Source organism: Atta colombica, unplaced genomic scaffold, assembly GCF_001594045.1.
Source record: "Atta colombica isolate Treedump-2 unplaced genomic scaffold, Acol1.0 scaffold106, whole genome shotgun sequence".
Classification (NCBI taxonomy): Eukaryota; Metazoa; Arthropoda; class Insecta; order Hymenoptera; family Formicidae; genus Atta; species Atta colombica.
This window is the reverse complement of record NW_017259191.1, coordinates 807919-814145: the sequence shown is the minus strand read 5'-3', so window position 1 is coordinate 814145 and position 6227 is coordinate 807919. Positions and strand designations below refer to the sequence as shown.

At 31.1% G+C, this 6227-nt stretch overlaps 1 pseudogene; it reads right to left on the bottom strand.

Annotated features, from left to right (window-relative positions):
- Window positions 1-5893, bottom strand: part of LOC108691569 — a 6747-nt pseudogene extending 854 nt beyond the window's left edge.
- Window positions 5894-6227: the final 334 nt, after the last annotated feature.

Here is a 6227-nt window from a genome sequence, read left to right as displayed (position 1 = left end):
CTATTTACTGTGATGATAAATATCTTTTGTAAAAAAAAATTTTAATAGAATTTTTAATAGAATTTTATTAAATTATTTAATGTAAAATGTAAAATGTAAAATGTAAAAATATAATAAAAATGTAAATATTATTTCTGAATGATTGAATTTTTTATATAAGAATTATTAGAAATATAATCAAATATAAAAAAACAAATTAAAATTGTACTTCTTTTTCTTCTTTCCTCTTTTTTTTAAAAAAGTACCGAATAAAAAATATTTTGTATTTGAAGAAAACAAGAAGAAATGATTTATTATTATATAATTCTAACTAACTTTTTTTCGATTTCTACAAAAATTTTTTCCTCGCTGTGGCATCGCAGTAAGCTTATTGATGGCGATGCCACGCGCACGCTTAACGATAGAAATACTATACATTGATCGCGAGCCCCTTCGATGCAATGATAAGTTTATGTCCATCACATCGCGGCGAGGTCGGTTTTTCGCCGCGGTGCTTTTCGCTGACAAGCTCACGCGGGGATATGCTGACGCGAGTGCTCGTCCGCCACGTGGGGGCCCTGCCGTCTCGTTGCTTATCCTCCCACCCCCAAAAATTATTTCCTTTCGTGTATTCTAGAAATTAAGTAATGTTTTTCTTTTTGCTTTTGAAATCGCGTACAAAGATCGATCATTTATTTCGTAAAATGGACATGCAATGAAACATCCTTGGACGTCGATCATGTATCGATCGCTTGCGTGAAGAATCTTGTGAAATCGTGAAAACTTTTCTCTAACATTTATTTCTCATTTCCGTGCGTTTCGAGAGAATTTTGTTTTATTACGCGAAATGCCTATCGTCAATTAAAATACGGCATTTGTGTAAAAGAGCTCGAAGAATAGCGTTAGAGATACAGCAACACTAGAGCAACGAAGAAGAATATAATTGAATTTCGCGAGGATTTACTCAGAAGATTACTCGAACGATTCGCTTTCTCCGAAATTAGTGATAATCGACGATCTTATGAGAGAATGATCGTCGTCCGACGCAACGTGGATCTTTTTATCAAAGGTAATTATCACAAGAATCTCAGTATTATTCATTTCTCGCAGAACTCTTCATTAGAGGCGTGATCATCACAGCATGATATATCACTTAACGTAAATTACATCATCATTTTCTGCTCAAAAATTTATGTGGTCACGTTCAAATTCGTCATTTAGCGCGTTAAGTCCATCCCGACGATCAGAAATTCCAAAAAGAATTATTATGATGCTACATCGAGGCCTCATGGATATTTGTTGTTCGATCTGAAACAATCAACTTGGACGAGTATCGAACGTGTATTTTTCCCGAAGATATGATTCATTACGTCTATGCATAAATCATTTTCCAACAAATTCGTATAAAAGTTGAGTACAGATAATTACACGTATCGTAGAGTTTCCTTGCAATAAAAATGAGTGACAAGAAATCGCACAGTGCGACGAAAATCGCATTCGATCGGGAAGAGAAACGTCTGTCTCCTCGCGGCGCTCTATCATTTGAACAAAAAACAACGCATTTTCTTATGCAGCGCTGATGAAAAACTAATTTATTGTATCTATGAATGTGTTTTTAATACACTCAAAGGTAACGTCTCGCTCGAACGTTATAAAAAAATCGGTTAATCTAATATAAAACGGCTCTGCGTCGCATCGTTTGCATTGCAAAATTGGAAAGACAAAATAATGGAAAGATAAAAGAAAGTTGTTGGTGCAGCGAGGCGGATTTTTAGCTTATATTATTGGATCTATATTATCGATCTTATTATCACTAATTATCGAAAGAACGAAATAATGGAGATAAAACATTATGGAGAGAGCCAAAAAATGGTTCTAATTTCGACAGAAAATCTGAAAAGAATGCAACATCAACTACGTCAGAATTGTCCGTTGGCGGAGAGTCAAAGGAAATCACAGTACTGCAAAATTCGGATAACTCCGTAAGCGCTAATACAATAATACAACGCAAACTCCCAGAACTCATCTAATTTGATTTGATGCGGAGATGAGTCGTATTCTTAAATCTAATTGGCCAGGCGACGAAAATGAAAGATGGAAAATATACAAGAAGGCGATATCTGATTATCCAATAAATGCGAAGGCAGAAAGATGCATGTAACGAAAACGAAAATGCAGAAGATAATGCTACATGATGCCTGCTGATAATGAGACGACGAACGATTCCATGATCGTGCAAACATTCGATATACCACCGCCACATTCCATCAGTATATTATATAAATATATTATAAAAAATTCCGAAATTTTTGTGCGAGCAAACAAGCGATGAAATGCATCGAAGAAAGAGTGGAAAAAAAAATCTTACTGTTAAGCATACTTACTGATAATAAAACATTTGTTTCGAAAAGCTGTGCCTGATAGAATTAATTGGGAGGATCATAGAATTATGACTATTTGGAGACACTGGTAGTGTCTCGATACTAAATATGGCGCGAAACAGGATGTGCCTCCTTTATGCGAACTGGTGAGTTGCACAGATCGAAATTATCAATAATAGTCTCGAGTCTTTAAGTACCTAATCGATAGCTTACACTTCGACACATATTAAATGAGCTTTATTTTTTCCCTATGTGCGATACAAGCGGAGATATCGCGACGCAAAGTTCCGAACTGCTATTTTTCAGATTAAGATACGTCGTCATTATCGTCGATCGCATTCCATACATTTCTTTCATGTCCTTCTGACATTCTTTCGCAAGGAGCGCTAGAAGATAGGTATAAATGATCAGTGAGCGTTGCGAGGAAATACGACAGTGTTTCGGCGCTAAGCGTGGCATGAGTCTGTACTACGATAGTAATTCGATTTTTTTCAAAACAATAGGACCGATAATAATGAAACACACTGATAATTGCTAACTAAACTAGAAAATGATAATAAAAAAGTGATTTATTTGATCTTGATCTCCATTTGTGTATAATTTAATAAAACGGTGTATAATTTAATAAATAAAAAATTTAACAAAAAGGATATCGAATGGAAATGAAATTACACTGGTATTTGTTAACTAAGCTAGGAAATGATAATGACAAAGCAATTTATTCGATCTTGATCTTCATTTATTTATAACTTAATATTTAATAAAAGGAGATCGAATGGAAATGAAATTAAACACTGGTATTTATTAACTAATCTCGCGAGGTGTTAAATTCTGATTTTAATAAAAGTTTGCGAACTTGCAGCTCACATAAAGAGATGAATTTAAAAATATCAATTGGGACGAAAAAATGGTTTGAAGGGGTGAAATCATCCCTTATGTACAGTAATTTTCAACTTTTTATGTTATATCTTGAACTATTTGATATCAAAAAATATTTTACAATAACATTACCTCTATTCACTCCCATCAATAATATTTTTAAAAAATAAAAAAAAAATTTTCTTAATTTGAAAAAAATGTTTATTAAAAATATTATTGATGTAAATAAGTAGAGATAATTTTTGTTGTAAAATTTTTGTATAAAACATTTTTTGATATCTCAAATAATTTTCGAGACATAACGGAAAAAGTTGAAAAACTGCTGTACACGAAAGGAGTGATTTCACTTCTTTAAATCGTTTTTCCGTCCTGACTGATATTTTCTAAATTCATCTCTTTATGTGAGTTATAAGTTCATAAAGTTTCATTAAAATCAGAATTTGACTCGCGAAATTCCCTTGTAAGCTAGGAAATGATAATGGCAAAGCGCGCGCATGCACGCATGCATGCAGACAATTTATTCGATATCAATCTTCATTTGTTTAATATTTAACAAAAAGAAATTATACATTGATGTTTGTTAACTAAGGAAATGATAATGACAAAGCAATTTATTCGATAACGATCTCCATTTGTTTATAACTAAATATTCAACAAGAGAAGATCGAAGGAAAACGAAAATGTACACTGATATTTATTAACTAAATTAGAAAATAATAATAAAAAAGAAGCGATTAACTCTATTTATAATTTTTATTAATATTTAATAAAAGGAGATTGGAAGAAAACAAAATTTTACACTGGTATTTGTTAACTTATTTACAATATTAATTAAGTTAGGAAATGATAATGACAAAGCAACTTATTCAATCTCTATATCCATTTAATTTTAATTTATTATTTAACAAAAAGTGATCGTATGAAATTATACACTATATTTGTTAACTAAGCCAGAAGATGATGACAAAGCGATTTATTCGACTTCGGTTTCCATTTGTTTATAACTTAATATTTAACAAAAGGAAATTGGATGGAAACAAAATTATACGCTGGTAATTGTTAACTAAGTTAGGAAATGATAATGGAAAAGTTAGAAGAGAGTTAGAAGGTTTATTCATTATCAATTTCTCTATTTGTTTATAAATTAACAAAACAAGATCGAGTGGAAACGAAATTATACACTGTATTCGTTAACTAAATGAAAAAATGATAATAAAAATGCGACTTATTCATTCTTGATCTCCATTTGTTTATAATTCAATGATGTGTATACAATAAAATAACAAGTAACATTTAAAATCCAATGGAAACAAAGATATATATATATAAAATTTATAAGATGTAGAATACAAATTGTACACTAGTATATGTTAATTATCATTCATTGGAAAATACAGATACCGTCGCGTCGTGATGAATCTTGACATTTTTACTGACTCTCGAAATATTTATATATTTAATTTTCCTTTAAAACTTATTTCAAAGAAAAGAGTCAATTTTGGCTTTCTCCAAATTTCGTATAAACGCATAAAAATATATTTCTTGAAGATAATCAATTACAATATAAGGTAAATTATTTATGTAGACGGTCATCACTACAAAATGCGTTATGTCAGTACTTATCTATTTAAAAAAGATAAAGAAGTCACTAAGCATGTGTTTCTTGAATAAAATCTAAATATCCAACCCACTTAATAGTAGTTTTGATTTTTCTTTAACAATATTCTTATTCTCTGTAAAAATTATTACTCTTCGAAAAAAATCAATGTATCAAATGAAAAATTAAAACTCAAATGCTACAATCTTAATCAATCAGTTAAGTTAAATTCTAGATATCAAATTAAAAAACACAAATGGTACTGTTTTTTATTATTTATATAATTCTAATATGTATTATAAAAGACTTGATATCAACAAAACTGGTCAAATTAAATTCCACAAAATTTTATATATTATGGTATACGTAAAAAAAATAAATTTGATATCAATTAAATCGGCGCCAAATTAAATTTCATGTAATTCGGATATCAAATTAAATAAATAATATTATTTACTCTAATGACATGTATCATTTCTATAAAAGATTTGATATCAAGAACTAGTGCCAAGTTAAATCCCATTTCTTTATGCCAAATTACAATGAATATTAATCTAATGATATGTATCATTTGTACAAAAGATTTGATGCCAGCAATTATGGCACCAAATTAAATTCTATCAAAATAAAAAGTAAAACTCAAGTGAAATGACCTTTATTATTTACTTAATCCAAATGGTACTATCTTTAATTTGTATACAATGAAACGTACGGATGGAGAATCGAGACATACGAGCGTAGCATCGTTCAACTCTGATGGTTAGAGATCCAACGGTTATAAAATTGTCTTTGTATTCGTTTCGAAGCATTTTGTAAATATTCCATCTTTGCTCGTAGAGGCCCTTCCACGTTTCGAACGACAGTTCGTGTCCACAATGATCTCCACATAACTCAGTGTAACCAACGTTGATTCCAATTTCCAATTACTTGTAGCCGTCAGATTGTAACGTCTGCTCATAAACGCGCGATGCTCCATGCTGTATGTATGTAATGTTAAAAAAAAACGTTTCTTTGTTTGGTGTATAAAACGTTACATGTTACTGCAATTCTTCTTCATTCAGTACGATGCGTTGCTCTCTTTGATAAAGTACATTTTCAACCGTTCGTACAAGCGGGTATTGCAAAACAGATCGTACCCGCGTAAATTGTGATGTATATGGTAAAACTTTAGAATCGAAGAAGGGGTAATTCCTCCCCCTCTTTCCAAGAATTGCGAACGTGTAGCGACACGTTTTATCATAATTTCTACGAATTTTCTTTGTTCGCAAGTTTATCAATGTTTATACTTTATGGCTTATATTTTGCATTGATGATATTCATAATGAGCATGTCGGCGACTTTGATGCTTTTTCTTTAGGGCATTCCCAATATTTCGCTTTTTTCTTCGATGG